This window comes from Eriocheir sinensis, chromosome 34 (assembly GCF_024679095.1).
Source record: "Eriocheir sinensis breed Jianghai 21 chromosome 34, ASM2467909v1, whole genome shotgun sequence".
NCBI classification, from domain to species: domain Eukaryota; kingdom Metazoa; phylum Arthropoda; class Malacostraca; order Decapoda; family Varunidae; genus Eriocheir; species Eriocheir sinensis.
In genome coordinates this window covers 17,466,152-17,482,007 of record NC_066542.1, presented here as the reverse complement: position 1 = coordinate 17,482,007, position 15,856 = coordinate 17,466,152, and the positions used below count along the sequence as shown (strand labels likewise).

The 15,856-nt window shown below is 47.0% G+C and overlaps 1 protein-coding gene across 4 annotated transcripts in view; it reads right to left on the bottom strand.

The window, feature by feature from the left end:
- LOC127007164 (uncharacterized) overlaps nt 1-15,856 on the bottom strand; it is a 78,308-nt gene that overhangs the window by 46,887 nt on the left and 15,565 nt on the right. The window contains exon 1 of one of the 4 annotated variants that reach the window (XM_050877875.1): nt 6,893-8,014. The exons of the other annotated variants lie outside the window; for them this stretch is intronic. The gene's annotated coding sequence lies outside the window, so the exon portion shown is untranslated. Of the gene's footprint in view, nt 1-6,892; nt 8,015-15,856 lie in introns of those variants that run through there. 4 annotated transcript variants of the gene reach the window in all.

The following is a 15,856-nucleotide window of genomic DNA, read 5'->3' as shown; positions in this document are numbered from 1 at the left end:
GGTAGAAAGAGGAAAACAGTGGGATTATGTTGGACGAGGCAGCAACCGCAGCATCAAGTCAAGGCCGCGAGCAGGACATCCCGAGGGCATACAGTCATACACTACTAAGCTATGCCCAAAGGGAGACCATCGAGGCACTTTGGGGATGATAATAAAGGGGAGAAGAAAGGTGAGCAAGAAGTACTGGAAGCTCACGTCATCCTGCTCCTCACCCCTTCCCCCCCATCCCTCCCTCTCCCTTTCCTCCCCACCATCACGATAGCTTCCACCCCACCCATCATCCTGCTCCTCACCCCTTTCCCCCCATCCCTCCCTCTCCCTTTCCTCCCCACCATCACGATAGCTTCCACCCCACCCATCATCCTGCTCCTCACCCCTTCCCCCCCATCCCTTCCTCTCCCTTTCCTCCCCACCATCACGACAGCTTCCACCCCACCCATCATCCTGCTCCTCACCCCTTCCCCCCCATCCCTCCCTCTCCCTTTCCTCCCCACCATCACGATAACTTCCACCGCTCCCATTATCCTCCTCCTCACCCCTCCTTTTCTCCCTCCCCATCACCCCCACGTTAGCTGCCACCCCACCCATCATCCTGCTCCCTTTCCTTCTCCTCCCTTACCCTCCTTCCCTCCCTCTCCATCACCCCCACGTTGCCTTCCCCCCACCCATCATCAACCCACTTACAGCCTTCCACCCCTCTCCACCCTCTCCCTCCCTCCCCTTGCACTCCTTCTTGTCTTCATTACGTGGCCTTGAAGCAATGATAATGATACCAAGCGCTTTAATTATTACGTACGGTGCCTACACACACACACACACACACACACACACACACACACACACACACACACACACGCACATTAATTTTGCACATTCAAACATCATTCATTGCATTTCTAGTAATCATGAGTTCATCCTATTCCATGTTTTATTAAATGTTGTTCATGTTGTCTTTTTTTTTCGCTCCGTGTACTTGTCTTGCTCTTGTTACGTCATTCCTTCAGCCCGTCAGTCAGCCGGTCAGCAAGTCAGTCAGTCAGCCACGTCCACCGCCGACACTTGACAGGACTCAGCCTCAGCGCATCTCAATAATATCTGACAATTTAATTCTGACGTTTTGAAGACCTCTTGCAATGATTATTTTTTACTTTGAAGTCTTGTGTCTCTTAAGTTCCACCATTGTACTACAGGTGATCGAAACACTGCATCTTTTCAAGAATGAATAAATTAATAAATACATAAAAGTTAAGTTGTCACAACGAGTTCGTGTTGACAGTTGACAGCACCGCCGCCGGAGGGCACTGATGGCAGCCCTCCCCCTTCCCCCCTGTCCCTCCCTTCCTGCCTGCCTGCCCGAAGCCAGTCCCTCAAGGGAAGGTAATTTGGGTGAAGGTTAATGCCATTTTTATCTGCCTAATCTTTATTCTCTCTCTCTCTCTCTCTCTCTCTCTCTCTCTCTCTCTCTCTCTCTCTCTCTCTCTCTCTCTCTCTCTCTCTCTCTCCAAGGAAACACTGTAGCGCTGATCTGCGAGCACACACACACACACACACACACACACATACACACACACACACACACACACACACACACACAATGATTCCACAGTATACAAAAAAAGGTACTAATATATAATCTCTTCCTGTCCTGGTTAAAATGGAAAGTGCCAGGGACAGTCAGTCAGTCATCCAGTCCGTCAGTCAAGCAGTCAATCAGTCTGTCAGTCAGTCAGTCATCCAGTCAGTCAGTCATCCAGCCACCCAATCAGTCAGTCATCCAGCCACCCAGTCAGTCAGTCATTCAGCCACCCAGTCAGTCAGTCATCCAGCCATCCAGTCAGTCATTCATCCAGTCACCAAGTCAGTCAGTCCTCAAGCCAGTCAGTCAGTCACCCAGGCAGACAGTCAGACATCCAGCCAGTCAGTCACTCAGCCAGTCATCCAGTTCAGGTCCTTTCCCCTCTATTCCTGCCCTCCTCGTTAGTTCCCAATGGCTGCCCCAGCTATGGTTCTGCCGGCACGTGCACATTCCTTACTTTCCAGCTTCTTTGGCTCCGCTTACGTCACGAAACAATTATAACGCAGCTATTTCCGTATCTCCGTCACGGCGACCCACCAAGCATTACCACGGAACAACGTAATTAGAGCTGAACGGGTCTTCGCCAGCTCGCAGGAGAGACATTACAGGAAGGGAGGAAGGAAGGAAGGAACGAACAATAAGAAACGACCCCCACAAATAGAAATGCGAGAAAAGGAAGACTCAGTGACGATTGCCTGGCCCAGGAACGCTCCATGATTATCGATAAAAGGTCTATAGCGCGAGAGACGGACGGTGTTCCTCTAAGTGTTATATTAATGCCAAAAAACACATGCAGGCAGATAGGACAATTGTCGGGCCTTCTCTAACTAACAAGGCAACCAAACGAGAAGGGAGACGCCAGAGTAAGTTGCCGTTTGTCGTTTGATTCTCGTTTGATTCTGTTCTGTCAGGTGTAGTCCGTCAAAAACACAGGCAGGCAGTCACGGGGTGGCGTCCTTCCCTGGGGCGAGGCGGTGGAACAACAACCCCCAGCACGTCGCCATGACCTCATCAAGATGCATCGCTTCCGCCTCATGTTTTGCCGCGGGTTACGGTCGCTGCGCAGACTGATTTTGGGCGAGTTGTGGCAGTTTTTGTGTTTCGAAGCGGCACAGCGGAACAAAACCACGCGGCGTGCCACCACCCTCCACATCCCCCTCCACCCACCACATCCCCCTCCACCCTTCACACACACCTCCACCCACTACATCCACTTCTACACACCACATCCCCCTGCACCCACTACTTCCCCCTCTACCCACCACATCAAGATTCCCCTCCACCCATCACATCTCCCTCCATCCCCCACATCCCCCTCCATCCTCCACCCTTCACATCCCCCTCCATCCTCCACATTCCCCTCCACCCTCCATATCCCCCTCGATTCACAACATCCCCCTCGACTCACCACATCCCTTTCCACCCACCACATCCCCCTCCACCCAAAGCGACACCGCCCTCCCCCGCCGCTGGCTACACCCACGGGCCACACAGGAACATCAGCACCACCCACGGACCGCTGCAAACACCCACAGAAAAGCTAAACTCGGGGCTCTTTTTTTTTTTTTTTTTTTTTTACAGTAAAGGAAAAAGCTCAAGGGCAAAAAAGAACAATGAAAAAAAAGCCCGCAAATCACTGGCCAAATTGTTATAGACACGACCCCACTACATTTCAAAGGTGCTTGTCAATAGCTATTTATAAACTCTTGCAGCATCCACGGATCGCCTCACACACCTACATGAATGCTGAACTCGGGGTCTTCGTCAAAATGGCACAAACACGGCCGCCAGACTCTAACGGTGCTTGTCAGTAAAGTTATTTTCATCGAATGTTCAGGCTTATATTCTAGGGTCTTTAAAATAATGAAACAAAAGCTCAGATAATGATAAGAAAGAGTCAGGAGCGTTCAGTTATAAATTATGCGACTGATAATACAAACAAAAACATACAACGTCAGGGATGAACGAAAATGGGAAACAACGAGAAATATTGTGGCCATCGTTAGGAAAACACACTAGGCATAGGTTAGGTTTGCGTTACGCGTGAAATTGGTGATACCCGAGCCGTTACATGTTGACAAACCGGCAACTCTGGCATGGAGAAAGAAAGCATGATGGGAATACGATACAACGAGAAGAATAAATCTGAAAGTTCGACGACCAAGTTTTAGAAAATTTAGTAGACGAAAATGAGAACAAAATCGACACAATATATATTAAAATGAGACCAAAATCGACACAATATATATTAAAATGAGAACAAAATCGACAGAATATATATTAAAATGAGAACAAAATCGACAGAATATATATTAAAATGAGAACAAAATAAACAGAATATATATTAAAATGAGAACAAAATCGACACAATATATATTAAAATGAGAACAAAATCGACAGAATATATATTAAAATGAGAACAAAATCGACAGAATATATATTAAAATGAGAACAAAATCGACAGAATATATATTAAAATGAGAACAAAATCGACAGAATATATATTAAAATGAGAACAAAATCGACACAATATATATTAAAATGAGAACAAAATCGACAGAATATATATTAAAAGAACGTCAGAAAGTTGCATTGAAAGCCTACAAATCAAAACATTAAACATGACACTAAATACGTGGGAAAAGAATTGCAGTGACTTTCTATATTACGAAAATGTTCTCTCGAAAATTGAATACGTGTTTTTTTTTTCTCGTGTGAACTTTTAACTTCATTATACAAACGTGACTGAAGGGAAGTGAGGGTTTTAAGCACGCACACACACACACACACACACACACACACACACACACACACACACACACACACGTGCACTCCACCCACGCTGATAGAAATTACCTCCCCCTCCCACCCCCGCCCACCCACTTTTAGTATAGGCCGACCTTGCCACGCCTTCCCTCCATCCCTCCAACCTTTATCACTTCCTCCCCTTCTTTCCCTTCTTTTTTCTATAATAGCTAAGCCTTTTCTTCCCTTTTTTTCCTTCCCTAGATTCTCACTCTCTTATTTCCCTTCCTTACCCTTTACTTCTCTCCCCTAACCTTCCTTCCTTCCCTCCTTCCTTCCTTCCTTCCGTCCTTTTATGCTTCCCTTTCTTTAATTCCTCTTTCTCTCGTACCCTCACCCCCCACACACCTCCACCCCTTCCGTAACATCCCATTCCTTCCCTCCTCCTCCCTCTCCTCTTTCGTGTGTGTGTGTGTGTGTGTGTGTGTGTGTGTGGCCCTTATCTCCCACAGAGGGCCCAGCGGTCATCAGTCTTCCGCGGCCGCTGGTCATTGAAAGTCGTTTTTTTACTCTTTTTGTTCTTATACCCAACAACCTTTTCTCTCATCCACCTCCCGCTGCTCTTTACACTTCCGCATCCTGCTACTTGTCGGAGACCCGGTTTTTCTCCCCCTCTCTTTTTCCTCCTCCTCCTCCCCCAAATGACCCTCTCCCTCTTTCTCTCTCGCGTCCATGCCATTCAAAACACAGGCAATGAACGCTTCAGTGACGAGTCCAATTGTTTTCTTTCCCCCGTGGAGGAGATAACACAGTGGCCCTTACAACATGCCAGTGCTCCGACGCCTCGTCTCGTCTGAGTGTGAATGACTGAATCAGACTCACGAACTGGAGAACTTCCTATCTTCTTGCCCTCCTTCCCTTCCTCCAGTCCTGCTCTTCCTCTTCTTTCTCTTCCCACTTCTCTCAACCCCTGCCTCCCACGCCGTTCTCTCCTTCCTACCCTCTGTTCCCTCTCCCTATACCTCATATACTTTTTCCTCCCGGTACCCTTCCTTGCCTTCATTCAAAAGTTCCTTCCTTCCCTCATCACCTAAAGCTCTGCCCTCCCCTACTGCCTTTCCTTCAACCTTCCCATCAGCCCTTCCCTCCCTTCCTTCCTGTCTTCATTTAACCCTCCCTTCCTTCCCTTACTATAACCAGTCCTAACCTTCCTTCCTGCCCCTTCCCCGCCTCCCCCAGTCCTGCCCTACCTTCCTCTCCTCTCTTTCCCTCCCCTCCATCCTTCCCTTCCCCTCTCTCCCCCGTCCCTCATGTTCACGGTGGGCCAGGAACACTTCGCAGACCATCACCAAATACCTCGAGTTACAGCTCCCAACAAGGGCCGCGGTGTTCGCTCTTAAGGCGTTGAATGAAGCAGGAATGTAACTAACTACAAGAGAAGGCGTGCATGGGGTGTGTGATGAGACGGGGTATCAAACTGTGTGTCTCTGGGCCTCGAATGTTTGAAGACGAGACATGATGGAGATAGATGGTCAGAAAATGCTACAGGCCTTACATGGGGAGGCGTGGATGAGGGGCGTGGCTAGAGGAGGGATGTTACTGTGTCTCTCTGGGCTTAGAATGTTTTAAGAAGGACATGACAGGGATAGATAGTCAGAAAATACTACAGAGCTTACAAGAGGAGGCGTGGATGAGGGGCGTGGTGTGATGGGGGATATTAATGTCTCTCCGTGGGTGTGTGCATAAAGCCTCAAATGTTTTAAGACAAACTAACGGTTAAAAATGTAGGTAAAGTTAGGAGCATACGTTACAGCTGAGCGTGGCGGCGGTGGATAGTCAGAAAATACTACAGGGGAAAGATGGTCAGGAAATCCTACAGCTCTTTCTCACCGTGCAAATTGGCCGCACCACATTCGGCAGGTTAAAGTTCAAGGTCAGAGACTCTTCAGACATTTTTCTGCTTGTCAAAGTAATGAAAGTTGTCTCTTGCCTCGGGCCGCCGCTAACCACCTGCCCGCCTCCCTGCTCACCTTCAAGTCGCATGAAATTACCTTGGACGAAAACTTAAGGTACTGTTTCTCGTGCACTCACAGACTGGTGAAGCAACGAATAGGTGAGTTTTTCTTTACCTAACAGTACAAATATCTTACCTGAAAACACTGAATATGAGTTTGCACGGATAATATTCAACGCAATCACAGGTAAAGTTTCCCAGGTATTCACTTCACAGACTGACAAATATACAAATCGGTGGGTTTTCTTTTATCTTGACGCACAGAATAAAGGTCTTAGCTGAGAAAACACAAAGATTATCCAAGAAGCTTTAACGTTACACACAAGTGGCGGAGTTCCCTTTTATCTGACGCAGAGAATAAACGTCTTGCCTGAGAAAACACTTGAGAGCATCCAACAGCCTTTGACTTTACGTACAAATCGGTGGTGTCCCTTTTATCTGACGCACAGGATATACGCCTTGCCTGAGAAAACACTAGAGAGTATCCAGAAGGCTTTGACGTTTGCACAGTGACTTGCGATCGCCGTCACCCTCACCCAGAACAACAGGACACTCACGGGCCACTGCCTCGGCGCGCCACTACACGACCTCGCACCACCCCAAGGCAGCGAGGAGGCAAGACAGCAGACAAGGCGGCAGCGTGATGCCTCCACCCACTGAATTGCGGCTCGTGTTGATTGGGGGAATAACGTGAAACTCTATACACGCAAAAGGGACGGGAAGGACATGTAGAGGAAAGAGTAGACGACGAGGAGGACGACCTTGAAGAGGGAGACGAGAGGAAGGAGAAGGGAGTGATGAAGGAGATCGACGAGTTTAGTGTAACTGGTGTGTGTGTGTGTGTGTGTCGAGATGAATGAACAAGCTGCCTTCCCAATCGAGCTGTTAAGGACTCCACCGAGAAACTACCGACGTGTGTGTGTGTGTGTGTGTGTGTGTGCGCGCAGGGATGGCGCCTCACATCCCCCCCTTCCCTCCATCCCTTCCTCTCTCCCTCTTCCCCTCCCTCTCTCTCCCCCTTCCTCCCTCCCTGCCACCCTCACACCCCCACGCAACCTCTCTCCAGCCTGCACCGTGAAGGATGTTGCGGGGTGGAGATGCGACAGGGTAATTTAGGTGTGTCCTCAGCGACGTGCAGGGGAGAGGGGGAGGGAGGAGGAGGAGGAGGAGACGCTGGTGGTTATGGTGAAGGTGGTGGAAGTAGTAGTGGTGGTGAGCGTGGAGGGGAAATATGTGAGGAGAGCCAGACGTCAACAGTACACCACTTAAGTAATTATGGTGATGACCCGGGCGGTGACGTGCCGGGGGTGACGACGACGCATCACCACTAAACACCAGGCTGGACCCCTCTCTGGACCCCTCTCCCTGGACCCCTCTCTTCCCTCTCGAAGACAAGAATACCGAAAAGAACGAACTAACTCGACCTAACACTTCTCCCTCCCTCCTTGCCCTCCTCTCTGCCTCTTCGCCTCTTCCCCTCAGCAGACAAGAAGACTGTAAAGAACAAACTAACTTGAACTTGCCCGGCACTGCTCTTTGTCTTCCCTTCTGCCTGCCTTCTTGCACACTAGACGAGATTAATTTGTCAAGTCATCCTTCCGCATTCACTGATCTTGTAAATATTTAAAAATATTATAATCGAGGTGTGCCAGACACTAAATAAATATATAACAGTGCCACTACAAGGCCACTCTGTAAGCAACTGTCTGCACTTTCATTTCAAATTTCCCATGTAATGATATAATAGAGATCCACGAAGAGGAGGAGTCGCCTTTTTTGTCATCACATGTCTGAGGAGGCCTTGAGTCCTTCTTCCCAGCAGCAACGCAACACACGGAGGATAAACTCGTGCCCTTCAGACTTCTTTCCACCCCTCAAGACTAGTAGAGACAAAAGGCTAATTCAGGGTCCAGTTAGGCGCGTGGCATCTGGTTGTCTTTATGGTCAACTGCCTGGACAAGCGGGAAGAAAGTGGAGTGTTGTCTCAATGCGGGCGGCACACGAGGAGCGGCTGCCACACAAGAGGGAGGGCGGGGGAAGGAGGGAGGGTGAGGCGGCTTGTCTGTCACTCATCCTTATCGGGACCCACCCACCCACATACACACTCACACTGACCACCCTGCATCTCGTCAACCTTGCCAGCCCCTTTACCCAATCGTCTCATCCCTGTCTTTTCCATTACCGACCCTGCTGCCCACGTACTGACCACCCTGCTCGCCCCTGCATCTCCTCAACCTTGTCATCCCCTGTCTTTCCCATTACCGACCCTGCTACCCACACACTGCCCACCTTGCCACCCTGCCCAGTCCAGCTCCCCCTTACCCTTCCTTCAACCACTCAACCACTCCTTCTCATCCCTGCATTTTCTCACCTGCTTTCCTCTGTCTACTCTCTACTGACCTTCCTGCTCCTTCCTGCACTTCCTCACCCTTGTCTCTCCTCTCACCCAGTCTCCCAACACCCTGACTTCCCCCTTCCCCTGCTCCCCCTTACCGTTGTCCAGTGTCCCTTCTCTTACAAGCACTCGCCTCACGCCCTCACTACCTGATCCTGTGCCCTTCTTCCCCTCAATGCCCTTCCCCTCACCACCATGTCCCCTTCACTCACCACCTCTTCTTCCCTGTCTCCCCTCGTTACCTCCCCCCTCTTCTCCTCACCACCTCTTCTTCCCTCTCTCCCCTCGTTACCCCCCCCCCCCCCACACACACACACTGTCTCCATCTCCCTTTCTCCCTCCTCAGCCTCATCCCTCGCCATCCTTCTTTCCTTCTCCCTTCCCAGACTCTACCCTTTCCTCTCCTTCCTTCCCAGCCTCTCCCTTAACTCCCAAACCTCATCCCACGGCATCTTTCTCTACTCTACTCCTTTTCTTTTCAAACTTCTATCCTTTCCTCCTCTTCCCCGACTTTCCCTTTCCTCTCAGTCTCTCCCATTACCATCCTTCTCCCTTTCCTTCCGAGCCTCTACCTTCTCCCCTCCCTCGCCCCTCCCTCCCAACATCCCCCTCGCCTCTCCATCCTTCACCACACACGCGTCCTCAGTCGACCTTCAACTGAGTGTGTTTGTCGAGACTCTTGAGGCTCTCGAGGCGCTGCTGATTGTCCGAGGAAAAAACAGCACATTAAAGAGCCGGAACGTGGCGCACCGTTGTCTCAGCACCCTGCACGCACGCACACATGCACGCACACGCACCCGGTTTCTGGTTCTCAACGGCACACTTACCCGCCCGCACTTCCCAAAACTCAGTCACGTCACGAAAACATCACAACAACACTAAACTCAAACCCACGTCAGCCAAATTTCACGGTTACGTTACTTAGCCATCGGAACTAATCACGATTCTTCGGTGGGCGCTGATTTTCGAGGCGGTCCGCCACGCCGCTGTTTACGTGCTTAATCCGGGCGGTGACCTCATTAGCAGCGGCCAGGACGAAGGTAAACAAACAGCCAGCCAAGCCACACCTCCGCACGCATAAGGAGGAAGCTAACGAGGAGAACGACCCGGCCAGGCAGAGAGGAGGACACGGACGAGCGATTGCAATTAATTTTATGGCAAAAGAGAGACGGACAGCATACACACGAACAGATAGACACACAGATATAAAGAAAGAACAGCATCCACACTCACAGACAGACAAGAATAGAAAGAACAGCATCCCCACTCACAGACAGACAAGAATAGAGAGAACAGCATCTACTCTCACAGACAGACACGAATAGAAAGAACAGCATCCACACTCACAGACAGACAAGAATAGAAAGAACAGCATCCACACTCACAGACAGACAAGAATAGGAAGAACAGCATCCACACTCACAGACAGACAAGAATAGGAAGAACAGCAGCCACACTCACAGACAGACAAGAATAGAAAGAACAACATCCCCACTCACAGACAGACAAGAGTAGAGAGAACAAGATCTTTCACAGAGACAGAGTTTTTGACAATACGATTATTTATTTATAAAAAAAAGTCACACAAAGACGGAAATCATCTACAGTCTACACTCACGGTAGGAAATGGATAGTAAAAACAGCATCCAAACAGCGGGACAGAAACTTTTGGACAGTATGTTTCTTTACTTATAAAACAATCACGAGAGAGACGGACAGCATCTTCACGTTACATGCAGATAGGTAGATGAGCAGACTTCACGAACACGAACCATAAAATACCATAAATATGAATGAATAGATAAAATAAAACGGGCTCTTATTCTGTTTCCTTTTATTGGAGCAGCGCCTAGCGGACCTTTTTTTTTTTTTTTTTCGTTGCCTTTGAGCTGTCTCCCTTGCTGTATATATATATATATATATATATATATATATATATATATATATATATATATATATATATATATATATATATATATATATATATATATATATATATATATATATATATATATATATATATATATATATATATATATATATATATATATATATATATATATATATATATATATATATATATATATATATATATATATATATACCACCACCACAACCATCATCACCATAATTACCACCACCACCACCACAACCATCATCACCATAATTACCACCACCACCACCACAACCATCATCACCATAATTACCACCACCACCACCACAACAACCATCATCACCATAATTACCACCACCACCACCACAACCATCCTCTGCATAATTACCACCACACACCACACACACACAACCATCATCACCATAATTACCACCACCACCAGTCCAGAACAACCATCAGTCACCAGGTGTCTTTTGCGCCACCACCTCCTCTGACATTACCTTCACCTTTACAACCACCACCACCACCACAACCATCATCACCATAATTACCACCACCACCACCACAACCATCATCACCATAATTACCACCAACGCCATCACCACCATCACCCCAATCACCATAATTAATTGCCACCACAAGAAAACAACGACCACTATCATCACTACCAAAATTATCCTCAGAAAATAGGAGACAAGATATAAAACAAATATAAGATGAAGGGAAAATGGTAAATAGAAAAGAAATGGAAAATGACGAGAATGGGGCAAGGAAAGAGGAAGGAGTGATGAAATAAATAAAAAGGAGTAAATGATGAAATAAGAGAAAGGGAAAAAATGAAAAGGATTAAGGTAAAAGTACAACCAAGAGAGAAAATAAAGAAAATAATCATACATACAAGCAACACGAGAAACAAACAAAAAAAAGGGATTAAGGAAAGAGAAAACAGGAAGCAGGAAACAAAAGAAATGCAGAGGGCGTGACCGAGCACACGTCACAGTCTGGGAGCAGATGAGACATGCTTTAAATTGAGCCCCTGATGATGGTGCTGATGATGATGATGATGATAATGATAGTGGTGGTGGTGGTGGTGGTGAAGAGTGGAGTATCGTTAATGAGCCAAGGGAAGGAAGAGAGGGAACACCAGCATGCTTTAAAATAGAAGGAAAAAGAAAAATAAGTAAAAATATAAACGACATAACATAACATAACAATTGAAGTGAGCTCCCGGTGACAAAATACTGACGGGACATTTCTCATCCTTTATTTGTATCGTATTTAGCTCCCTTCTCTTCTCTTCCTTCCTCCCTTTTCTCCCTCTCGTGGCTCTTAGTAAAGGCAAAAGTGCATTCTCATCTTCTTCTTCTCTCTCTCTCTCTCTCTCTCTCTCTCTCTCTCTCTCTCTCTCTCTCTCTCTCTCTCTCTCTCTCTCTCTCTCTCTCTCTCTCTCTCTCTCTCTCTCTCTCTCTCTCTCTCTCTCTCTCTCTCTTGGTCCATAATAAGAAAACAAATACATTCACAATATAAAAAAACACCTAAGAAGTAAAACTATGTCAGATTTAAAGACGCTAACGTACCGTACCGTCCTCTCTTCCTTTCATCACCAAAGAAATAAAAATAAGGCCGACTTGAGGATGCTAATACGGCGCCCTCCCTCACCTCATCAACACCTTCAGCGCAAAACAACAGCGTGAATATCCCCGCCTTTTCCTCCCTTGCAATCTGGGTCGACCACCAACACAACCACCACCACCACGAGGAGGACGGAGTGGTGACAGTAGTACCAGTTTCACGGTCGTCCACCCTCCGCCTCGGCCACGACTCACTCCTCCCCCTCCCCTTTACTCCCCTATCGATGTTATGACAGGGACGCGCTGCCACTCTTCCCCTCACCCTTTCTCATCCTCCTCCCGTTCTTCTTCTCGTCTTTTGTGGTAGATTGAGAGGCGGCCAGGACACACATTCTCACACATTTCCTCAACGCTTTAGTAAATATATTTCAAAAGTCTCCCGTAGAAGTTGTAGGGATTTCCATGGGTGTTTTCAAGACCGCGGTGGTGATCCGACGGTTTCTACGCCATGAACGGGGAAAAAACACTCTTCAGAATCCGACTAATCTTGTCTGTAAGGTAAAAGTAAAGTTGGGGGCATACGCAATAGCTGAGCGTGGTGGTCTTAGAAAATAGTCGTTGCGAGAGTCGAGAGTTTGAGAATACGAGGCCTGGTGCTACGGTAGGGCAGGGCGAGGCAGGGCGGGGCGAGAAGGGCGGCAACCGGATACGAAACAAAAGAACGACAACACGAACAGGGCGGAGGGAAGGAGAAAGGTGTAGTGGACGGGTGGACGGACGCCGCACGCAGAAAGTCGACAACCCAGGTGACTAACTGTATACCACACACACACACACACACTAAGGTCCGAAATACCAATGCAGCATTCCATAGTTTTTTTCCCCTATGAGGAGAGTCTCGTTTTGTTGAAGTCTTCCGTTACGCAACAGTGAACGGTATTAATTTTTCTTTATTTTGATATTGTTCTACTCGACCTTCACGGGAACAGTAGTATATTTATGTCGGTATTGTGTGTGTGGGGGGGGGAGGGGGGAGGGGGGGGAGGAAGGGTCAAGAGACTCTGTATAATACAATTATGATAAAGAGGCTTACTGCTAAAAATAACTATGATATACATTTAGTGCCAGAATATAATGATGAACGTTTAATCTAAAAGCCAATCATGATAAACGTTTCCTGCTTAAATAAACCAGATCATAGTTTAATCTGAAAGCAAATCATAATTAATGCTGGCTGCTAAAAAAATAGTAAAAGTTTAATTTCAAAGCAAATCATAACAAACGTTCACTGCTAAAAAAAAAAAAATCACACTTTATTTTTCTAAACAAACCAAGCCAAGCAAACCAGCCTTGAGGCAAGACACATCAACAATACAACAGGAAGGAAGCAGAGATGAGGATGCCTTCACCGCGGATGTCTGAGGCAACAACTAGCGTCTGGCCGTCTTCACCGCCGCCTGGGAAGAGGTCGAGGAGAGGGCGACCCCAACAACAGCGCCAGTCACCTAATTATGCCCCGGCCATGCATGCACCGGCCGCTTGAATGCCATCCGCTGACTACACTGACACGGCGCGGAGGAGGAAAACACCCGCCCGCTGACTGGCTGATGATGCTGATTGGATGACCGAATTTCACCTGTAGTTGACCCTCTGTTTTGGAATTCTCATTATGTACTATTTGCAGAAGAAGCGCCAGCGTGTTCTTTCAGCGTTCTCGTTTTTTTTTTTTTTTTTTATTGCCTTGAGCTGTATTCTTTCCAGTAAAAAAATAAAAGTACCAGAGCAAGGAAAAAACACAACCAAAGACTTTCCGACATACGATGCAGAATAGATGACCGAATACGTGACTCAATAGATGACTGAATACATGACTGAATAGATGACTGAACAAAGGTGACGAATTCCATGACACACTCGACTTGCTAACGCACTAACACGATAAGATAATTACGTATGAGCTAACGAATTGCATAGAGGACTTGGGCAACACATTCCATTGCAGGCAAGATGAAATTAATGACAAACTCGACTTACTAACACACTAACACCATGAAATATTAAGGTATGAGCTAACGATGTGCATATGGGGCATGAGCAACACTTTCCACCGCAGGCGAGAGAGAGTTTGAAGCCTAGCGGATGAGCGGCATTCAAAGGAAGCATCGAAAGTGTGCAATCTCCCGGCACAGGTGCGTTGCAAAGTATACACATGCGCACCGGGTGTAATTTCAACGTTTCCCAACAGGTTAATTGTCTGAAAGGTAAGTCGGTTATACGTGAGGTTAGGTCTCCCGCTTACTCGACCATTATCATTTTTATTACTACTACTACTACTACTACTACTATTGAACTGTAACCAGTACTACTACTACTACTACTACTACTACTACTACTACTACTACTACCACTACTACTACTATTAAACTGTTACCACTACCACTACTACTACTACTACTACTATAACGACTACACTACTACTACTACTACTACTACTACTACTACTACTACTACTACTACTGCGGATACTAATACTAATACTAAGATCCATGAAATAGCACCAGGGGAAAAATATATAAACCCAAACAGAATCTCTTCAAAATCAGACATGGATATGAAAAATAAAAAAACAGTCACAGTAAAGAAAAAGAACATGGAGGAAAAAAAGAGGGGGGCAAAAAGAATGACAAAATAAAACACCACATTGCACTCTCTACATTGTTCTTATTCTACTGTGACTTATTTTATATGTCCATGTCTGCTCTCTGAGAGGACTCTGGGTTTACATCATTTTTTCCCTTGATGCTATTTCATGAATCTCAGTAGTAGTAGTGGTAATAGTGAGTCTACATGCTCAATATTTCCTGTTTTGTGATGACAGGAGGTCACGAGTGCTTAAGAAGAGGAAGAGGAGGAGGAGGAGAAGGAGGAAGAGGAGGAGGAGGAGGAGGAGGAGGAGGAGGAGGAGGAGGAGGAGGAGGAGGAGGAGGAGGAGGAGGAGGAGGAGGAGGAGGAGGAGGAGGAGGAGGAGGAGGAGGAGGAAGAGGAGGAGGAGGAGGAGGAGGTAGCAAGCAGGTCATGGGTTAAAAGTATCCCAGGAAACTTTCACTGCATAAAAATTTGGTATGATTTCTCCACTTTTTTCCTCTCTCTCTCTCTCTCTCTCTCTCTCTCTCTCTCTCTCTCTCTCTCTCTCTCTCTCTCTCTCTCTCTCTCTCTCTCTCTCTCTCTCTCTCCAAACACACACACACACACACACACACACACACACATTCCCGCACCCTCTTCCACGCACGCGTCCCCTCCCTCCCCTCAATTCAAAACCACTAAACACACAAGACTCGCAGCCTACATACTCGTGTGTACTGACTTTGCGGTAAAAACTATAGCAGGTATTGGTATTCTTGGTCTCAACGTGCGTGGATGCGGAGATTTATTGAGATGGAAGAGAGAAGATGAATGAAGATATTGGATGAATTGGAGAAGATTGGAGATTGTTTGGAGAAGATGGATGAAGATATTGGATGAATTGGAGAAGATTGGAGATTGATTGGAGAAGATTGGAGATTGATTGGAGAAGATTGGAGATTGATTGGAGAACATTGGAGAAGATGGAGGAAGATATTGGATGAATTGGAGAAGATTGAAGACTGACTGGAGAAGA